We start from the raw sequence: 9,889 nt of genomic DNA on the forward strand, positions 1-9,889 counted from the left end.
TCTTTGTAATGTACTACTCATAAGGTTGCTGAAAATCCGTCGACAGCCCACGAATCATCACAAACGGGCGATTCAGCTGGGCTCCGGGCGAGTCTCTCGCACAACAAAATTCGTTTGAAAATGAGTGTATTTCGCTGAGTTCGTGCAATTTGGCTTCAAGTAGAACATAAGGTTGACGGAAACTCTGGGACTGCACCTATCTGATGAGCCCGAACTGGAAGGGCGAAACCGGTCGTGGGCTGTCGACGGATTTTCAACAACCTTATGAGCAGTACATTACAAAGATATACATGTATCGCGATATCTCCAATATCATAGCGACTGAAACATGGTGCAGCATATTGAGTTGCCTGGAATCACCACAAACGGGAGATTCAGCTGGGTTCCAGGTGAGTCTCTCGAAAAACCAAATTAGTTTGCAAATGAGTGTATTCCTCCTAAGTCCTTGGTTCCCCTCATTTGGAGGAACAAACGGTATAACTTGACCTATCTTTCGACTGGACGGTTGCTATGACGCCAAAGCCGCTTACCAAGCTTCAACCCAATTGGATTCAACTACACTCACAGTGAAGACAATTCCCCAAGTTGACGTCTCCTCTGGAAACATGAAACTGTTTAGGCCATACTCTCATCAACACTGGCAGAATAATCGTTTCGTAGCCAGTTAAGTCTCCACATGGCTTCGATTCTCAGTTGTCATGGTGACGCTCACATTATTAATTGATTCAGGCTAGCATCCGAATGGAGTACCGAAAAAACTGGGCCACGTTTGACCAGAAGTTAATTCGCTGATGTATAGTTCAGTTTTTCGTAATATCGCATGTTACCCCACGACCTTAGCTTCAGGTTACTCACTAATTCAACCTCATTCATTCGTTCAACCGTACTAGACTCGCATCGTCACCGAAGCACGTTTCCTAGTAAGGGTCTTGCAACTTGTTCCCCTCGGTTCTTGTCCGATGTCCAACACACGGGTCAAACATTTTTTCACCTGCGCTGACCTTTCGCCGTAAATGGCTTGATGCTTCATTAATTGGAGGTCATTGATGGGTAAAACTTAGCTTGGATAGATTCGAAAATGGGCCGCAAGGGAATATTCCATCTGTTTCTGTAGATGGACGGAGTGAAGAGCATCGCTGGACTGGTCTGTCCGAAAGAGAACGTGCGCTTCCTCTTCTATAGTTTGTCAAATTTCTAAAGTTTCGCTAGAGCTTCAAGCTTCATTTGGTTGTCCTTCTTTGGTTGTCCTGATGGTTTCTTTCACGTTCGGGCTTTCCGTAGCCTGAAATGAAACTCTACAGACCCACCACCACAGGGCGCCACAAATTCGAGTCATTTTGGTTTCATTGCCGGTCGGTGAATTTCGCGGACGTTTCTGGCAGACACCTGGCAACTTGTATCCCCTATTTTCCCCCTAATTTTCAGTTTCGTTTTGTGTTCACTGTCTGATCATTACTGTCAGTCTTGAAGACATTTTGATCGGGGCCCATTTTGGGGTGAGAATGATTTAGTCATGTGAAAAACACTCATTGGGTGCCATATACCCTCTATTCCGTTGCTCAAATTGCCTTGTTCATCCGCGTGTTCAAAGAAAAACCTCCAAACACCAAAAGGTCGCAAGAGTACTTACTGGCTTCGACGTTCAGACGTTCTGGATCAGAAGTGTTGATCGATCAAGTCGATCAACATTATCGATCACACTGTGTGCTTTCTTTTCTGAGTACCACCAGAAAATTTATTCGTGTATTCTGTGTTCCGGTAGGATGGGGACGAATTTGGTACAGTTTCACAGCCTACTTTTACAGGGACCCTTAACAGGTTGTGTATATTCCATGAAGTTGAACGCTCCAAGCTTGAGTCAGTGAGTCTGCTGGAATGGGTTGGGATCACCAGAGACCTACGAGGGTTTAATGACTAGTGCCCCAATGGAAGGAAGTTGTAGCATCATTTTGGTGCCTAACTGCCTTGACAACGGAGAGAAGCGCGAGGGCTGGGATACGGCCAGGTCACCCAGGTCTAGACAGGGGAAGTCGAGAGGCAGAGGTCGGGTTCGAACCACGGACATTCCTGCCAGTAAATTCGCGCTCTTATCACTGAGCCATCTCGCCCTCTCCTGGTGCCCAAATACCAAGGCTTTACTCATTATGGCGTTGGTAATAGTCGATTAGGTGGTACCGTGACGGATAATGAGAGACGATTATTCTTTTAAACATCCACCGCTCTGGTACCGTACTTTCGCTCGAAGAAACGCCTTCAGGAATCATCGAAATGTCTCTTCCAGGGTATAGTTCCTCACATCACAAGCTTTCTGCATAGGTGTTTTGGATTTTTTGTTGTATATCGGTGTACAACAGGTTTTTTCTGAGTGTGAAAGAACGTTTTTTTCGTCATGAGCACACCAACAATAGTTCACGCAAACCAGAACAGTGGATTGTAACTACGCAGTTGCAACGAGACGTTTTGTCACGGTAAACGGGTTGGCAACCCCCCAACCCCACCCCACGATTCCCACCAACTAGCCACTTCATTAACTTGCCACTCATTGGAATTCGTCATTTGTTAAATTCCCACCCACTTGATGGCAAACTGAAATCGCAGGCATTGTTGCGTTTCGATCCCGACACTTAAAGAATAGTCACCTGCGTGTCAATCGTATTAGGAAACGCTTTTGAGGCTGTTACTTTTTTCCTGACTTTCTACTTGCTCAATCAAATTATACAGTTCAATATTTCAACATACATTACTCAGTACGTCTAGTCAGGGAATTTATGATTTCATTTTGTTGCAAGTACGATTCCTGAACGATCATCAGGCTGCTTGCTAGGGGAGTGCGACCGCCATGGGAGCCACCTGATTGGTCCACTTGATAACTTGGTCCAGAGCTGTGATCAGCATGCCCGATGCTCATGGGCTTAACCAATGATCTAGCATCACAACTGACTGACAATGATTTGAAATTATTGATCGATATAAACTTCGCTAAAGGATGTCACGTGTTGGTGGTTGCAGAAACTGTGTGTAAACAAGGGCACCGAAATGATCGTCATGATGGGTAGCAAAAAGGGGGAATCACAGTAGTTGAAGTCGAACTGAAGAAACCTTTGTTACTGAGGTTTCTGTTTGAAATTAAATTGGTCGTACCAGTCGGAAGAGTCACGATTGATTCCTACATCATGCCACTAGAAGGCTCATTTAGGGTGGTGCTTACTGGAAGCTCATCTGAATCTCTCGCTCATAAAACTTCTCCCCAGTTGAGTGATGAATATTGGTAAAGAATGGCACAAACTTCGACCTTAGTTGAGTTTCGCACATAAACTCCTTCAAAACATGTAAATTGCTTTGTAAAATACACTGTTTAGCATCGCATTAGGGAATTCAGACACATGATCTGTGTACTTGGCTCTCGTCATGGGGTGATAGTTTGCGAGGATAGGGTTCTCCCGACAGTTGTGATCCCCAAGTAAGGAGCCATCAGACAACTACGTCGTTATAGACCAGTCTATATCATTTAGTTCGGTGCGAACGAGAAATTCGGTGTCACCTAGCTAGTCGAATTGCAAACAGAGCACGAAGTTAAATTAGCTACAAAAACGATGGTAATTACTGTGAACTCACCGGCTAATTAGTTATCGTGTGCAATGACTGGTGTTGCGCACTTATCGATTTACTCCAGATGAGAGGACCCCGACGATTTGCACTATCTGTGGTCTCAAACATTTGTCACTATCTAAGCGTAACACATTACTCATCAAGTTGTTAAAAACGCTTCGAAAGCCCATGATCAGTTTCGCCCTTCTTGGAGTTCGTCAATTCCCTCCTACCTCTTACGTGAACCCATATTGATGAGATCAGGCACTTTTTTGTCGGAGAATCGAGAATACAACAGATTCACAACCAACAGGTTTATGTCCCGTAGAAAGATTTAGAAACATTGGGCAGCCAGCACCTCTCCTAGTGAGAATCTTGAATGATCTGTTGTGATAGTTTTACCTCTGTTTAGTCTGTTCAGTCAGATGACAAAAATTCGGACTAGATCCCACAGCAGGAAACAACGTTCACCCTCTCACGTGACGCTTCGTCCGGTGGACATTGGGCTTCTGACAATGAACCATATGCTTCAGCACGCCACCAGCTGGTTAGCAGGTCAGCGAGTACATCACAATATCGGGAACATGGACTGGGCGCTATGGCCTGGGTGTTTGAGCTTGAAATTGCACCAGTGTCACATGTGAGCTGGAAGCGGATTGGATGGGAAACAGCATGAATCACCATCACGTGAATGTCCGCTAACTGTGCCGTCTCAAGGTCACCAAGCTAATGTTGAAAGTCAGGTTAGCCGACGTGTTTGGTGCCGCGCTGGACCAGTGAGATGGAACGCAGTTACTTGTGCAGTAGACAATTCATCGATTTTCGCTGGTGGCTACGGTGTCAACCCGACTACCACACGGCAAGCGCTAATTCCTCTCTGTTGGCTGCGTTCCTGTCTCTAACCTCCACTTGTTTACAGCACGAAAACCGCGAGATGGCTAGGTGCAACCTTCATAACTGATATTCTGCTGAAGGAAGACGACTGGTCCGTTGGGCTTTTGAAAATGAGAGAGTAGAACACTGTTGCGTGAAACATCGACTGTCGGGTGCATGTTTCGGAGATCGAAGCTGAGCTCCCAGGAAGGTACAGGGGGTGGAAATTGTGCTCTGAAAGACAGAAATGGAGAACATGGGTCATTGGACCGAGTAAGACTTAACGGTGGCGCTTTCTACACTACGTATGCAACTCGCTGTTTAGTTTGACAGGGCCGTGAATTTGGAAACACTGACCAGGTACCTCGATGCTTGCTCACATTGAAGGAGTTACATCATGTATGTGGGACGATGAATTCAATGGGTACTATGCAACTGAGGTAGGGATGCGTTTTAAGAATCGATCGTCTGTATCGACGAAACAAATTCTATATGTATCGCGATATCTCGAATATCGTAGCGACTGAAACATGAAACGGCCTGGTGCAGCCGTCTGGAATCATCACAAACGAGAGATTCAGCTGGGTTCCAGGTGAGTCTTTTGCAAAACCAAATTAGTTTGCAAATGAGTGTATATTCACTAATTTCGTGCAACTTGGTTTCAAGTAGAACATGAGGTTGAGGGAAACNGGACTGCGCCTACCTGATGAGCCCGAACTGGAAGGGCGAAACCGGTCGTGGGCTGTCGAGGAGTTTTCAGCAGCCTGATGATTAGCGCATTACGAAAACTCTAGCGTGTTCTGTTGACAAAGCAGGGTTCGGTCACCTACGTGTGCTTTCTGTATAGCCAGCTGCCAAGGAAAGTGCTTACACATTCTTGGTGTGGAATCGGCCACTGGCTTCATCGGTTTTACTGTTAATGTTGCAACCAGTGGATTTGGGGGGGGGCTGATTTCGTTCCGTTCACAGGGTGTCAACAGACCCGTTGTTGATTGTACTTGTGCTCCGTGCATCAGACAACTTTAACGCCACATTGCTTGGAGGATTCCTTTGGACTTCGTGGGAAGTCTCCAGACTACCGGTATCAGGAAGGTCAGCTTCCTGAAAGCAACCACTGAACGGAGACTCTCAGCTCCGCTGGGTGTCGACCAGACAGACAACGCCCCCTCAATATGCAGTGTGTCACAGCCTTGCATCAAACCCAGACAGCGCGGGTCAGCGTTGATCAAGGACAGACAACGCCTCCGCAATATGCAGCAACGTCGCTGCCTCGTACTAAAGCCAGACCGCGTGCGTCAGCATTGGACCAAGTTCAGACAGTGTCCTTCCAATAAAAAGCTTGAAGCCGTTGTACTTTTCGCACTCGCACGCACTCGCGCTCTCACAACCACTTTTTGGGAATATAGCTATTATGTTCCCTTCCGTGAGCGTTTTTCTCTCCGACACTAGGCGCTGGAGCGGGTCAACAGCAGATACCACAGGCCGGCGAATCAGCAGACATAACAACCGGTTTTTCCGCTCGTCCAGTGTCGATTTAATGATAGAATGGCGAGTATATGTATGATACTATTGTAAGCTCTAAAGTCCACGAACGTTTTGCTCATGACGTCCTTGTAAAACGTTCATGAGATGAACTCTGCTGAAAATGGTCACCCGAAACGCTTTATCCAAACACATTCTGCAAAGATCTAGGGCCTACCATGTCGAAACGGAATATCTTTTCTTCTAAAACTACAATCTAAGGAGGTTCTTCTAACGCAATCAATAAACTGAGGCTAACAGCAGCTATTGATCTGTCCACGCAACCAATAATTAGCCAGTCCACCTTAACCCTGCGAAATCAGATTGGTCAACCTCGTGGAACCCGCGTCATCAGCTGACCTACAGTCGTGGTGACTCTTACATCGGCCGAGTTCAGCGATCTGCACACAGGACATCCGGATGTCGCACCAACCCAGAGTGACGAGTACAATCCGTTTTGAGCTTTCGGACGCGGCTTGATCAAGACACTAGTCCACAAGGTTCTGTAAAACGTTCATGGGATGAACTCTACTGAAAATGGTCACCCGAAACGCTTTATCCAAACACATTCTGCAAAGATCTAGGGCCTACCATGTCGAAACGGAATATCTTTTCTTCTAAAACTACAATCTAAGGAGGTTCTTCTAACGCAATCAATAAACTGAGGCTAACAGCAGCTATTGATCTGTCCACGCAACCAATAATTAGCCAGTCCACCTTAACCCTGCGAAATCAGATTGGTCAACCTCGTGGAACCCGCGTCATCAGCTGACCTACAGTCGTGGTGACTCTTACATCGGCCGGATAGACTTCGGACTGTTTGAAGGCATCCCTAAGAATATAATAATATATCTTATACAACTCAAGAGACGACAGCCAATTAGTGATTCCTTCATTACTTGGAAACCTAACACCAGTGATCTCATTCGGTTGACTTCAGACAATCGTTTCACTCTTCTGTCAAGCGGTCAAACACCCCGGTTGCTAACATTAGATGAGGCAATGCTGATTAAGATGAGACGTTCGGCTTTATATACGCACAAGTCATGGGCTTAAAACATCTGCCTAGCTTTCTGAAGATGTCCCCTAAAATCCAGTTGTGAGAGGTCCAACTTTATCACCCTAAGAGCACTGTTTCTGATGTTCTTTCGAGGTGAGACAGGAGAATGACATGGGTCATACTGATATCTAAATGAGGGTATCCCAAGTATAACTTCCAACTTTTTTGGTTGATTTTACCCGGCTGACGAAATAAAACCAGACTCACCGACCTGTCAAAAAGTGACTGTTCCATGTTTCTCGCCGAGTGGCCCCTTCCGTGGCGGCTCTGAGTGAAAAAATGAAACGCAGGAAGCAGTTGATTCAAGGCGTTTTTTTAGAATGACGGTTTCGCAAGTAAAAATCCTCTACCTACACCCTGAAAGGGGGCATTGTCAAGACACTTTCCATCTTTGGAGTCCTTCTTAGAATGAGGTTGCTCAGCTCTAGTGAATACTCTCCTATTTCACTACTCATTTTCCTATCTAGTCACTTATTCAGTGTGGAAGTGTTTGCACCTTTGCACACTCGGTTGTATCTCAACGGTTCATATTCGGGTCAAGATCAGGACTGGAAGTTGATTAATCGATGAAAGTGTGTGTCTGAAACATTTCATCTTTCAGTCTACTGTCGCTGCTGAATGGCACTCCGGATCCGCGTTTTGACAAGATACTAGTCCTGTCTAATGTGGTGTCACGTGTCTTCATGTTGAACGGATGTCCTTATCCAGCTGGTTAACCCCAGGGCCACCAAAGTATCCTTTCGATTTCAAGTTCACTTCAACTTTTTGCGTTTATATGAAAGTGGGACCACTACACCTAGTCGTTAGACGTTCGATGCCGCTGATACGGCAGCAAAAACGATGTGGTGTAGACATTGCACACACGTTGTCTGGGCGTACACATCCGAATGTTCCTTCGGGCTACGAACAGAACCAGGTAGATTCAAGCTGTTACACTCGTCGCCCAATCGATCGCACACAGGCCTCACTGTGATCGCATGTTGCAAAACTGTTTATCCCCAGCTGATCAAATGGTGTGGTTCGGCGTTGTCAGGCTCCTCAGGTCCAGATACTCCCTACCACCGGGAGTATCTTATCCCACCAGGTTACATAGCAGCTATGTACGGAGGGCATTCCATACCTGAATCATTGCTCTCTTGTTTACAACCTTGAGCCAACGTTGAGGAAGCGACAAGTGCGCACATTAGAGCCATTCTAGATGTTCAATTAACGCCCCACAGATCCTCGATCTGGCAAACTTCGATATGATTGAATGTTTCTTTATTCAACAGCCCCGGTCACAATGATTCACTGAGGAAAAACAAGCTGCTGAACTCAGTCCATGTCAGTTTGTCTGGGCCGTACTATCATCAGGCTGTTCAGGGGGTCCATGTCGATATACACCCAAACTGCAACAGAAGCATTTCAGTAGCTATCCTTGCATATGCTACGCAGTAGAAGTTGGTCGGTGTTTCATCACCGAATCGCTATTTCACGATTTCAAACCCCGGCATACTTCAGCGGCAGCACTGAAACTTTGGACTCCTTCAAACCAGTCCACGAAGCTAGCTACCTTGCTTTCATCGCGTTTTCTCTTTACCGTACGGAGCGTTTCCCGAGTTACTTTTACAGATTCAAAAATACCACGTGAGGTTTTTGTTTTCGCGTGGAGGCCTCGAGAACACACTAGAGTTCCACGAAGTTATGTTACGGTTTGCTAGAGTTTGCCCTCAAAACACCCAGGTTGGTGTTGACGGGTGATTCTATCGGAAGTGCACTTCAATCTCTTGTTTACAGTTGAGACTCCCATCATTTGTAAATGAATATTATCAGGAAAGTCAGATTCCTGAAAGTAACCTCAGAACGCCCGGAACCTACTGCTCCACCAAAATCTCAACAGGAAAGCCGCCAAGCATCCAGACCAGTCAATCATTCAATCAAGTCAGCAAAAGCTGATGAGTGTTCTTGCACGCCACACAAGCACAACCGAATGTGATCAGCGTTCAGGCTTTTCATAGAGGCACGATCGATGTTGATGGGTGTTCACTAACGCCTATCAAACAGCCTGGATCAATGTCAGCGTGGGGCCGTTGTGACTTTTGCTCTCACACTCGTTTGTTCGGAATATAGCGGTTGTGTTCCCTTCTGTGAGTCTTTTTTCTCCGGCATTAGGTACTGAAGCGGGTCAGCAGCAGATACCACAGATTGACGAACCAGCAGATATAACAAATATTCATCTTCCAAGCAAGGAGTAAACTTGGTGGAAATTTGAACACCAGGCCTGCATGATGAGCCCCAAGAAGGGCGAAACCGATGGCGGTCTGTCGAACAGCCTACAGCAACCTTGTAAGTAGTGTTGCTTCATGAAACTACCTCGAATATCGTAGAGTGTACTTTGCGAATTTCATACAATCTGGTTTCAAGTAGACCGTAAGTTTGATGGAACACTCACTGCCTACCTGATAAGCCTCAAAAAGTGCGAGACCGGTCGTAAGCTATCCTACGGCTTTCAGTAACCCTGTGAGTAGCGTTTCCTCATGAATGTTCCAGATCATATCAGCGGTTTAAACCTACTGGAGCGGCTTGTTTAACCTGTGTAAAGGTCATCAGTCTATAATAATTCTTCCATGAAATTAGGAACTCATGTTATTGTCATCTAACCAATCAATAAACGTGATAAGTTGTCATCGAGGTGTATTCTAACGTATAACAATGACGATGATGTTGGGAATGCAAGAAACATTGAGTTATTCTGCGTTGCCTGACTTACATTCCATTTTTTACTGACCTCAATCGGTAGTTCAAAAGTTCACTCTTCTGAATCCATGACCAAGTTCCCGACTAGATCAAGGTTAAGCCATGGCAACA

Source organism: Opisthorchis viverrini (genome assembly GCF_000715545.1).
Source record: "Opisthorchis viverrini unplaced genomic scaffold opera_v5_54, whole genome shotgun sequence".
NCBI classification, from domain to species: Eukaryota; Metazoa; Platyhelminthes; class Trematoda; order Opisthorchiida; family Opisthorchiidae; genus Opisthorchis; species Opisthorchis viverrini.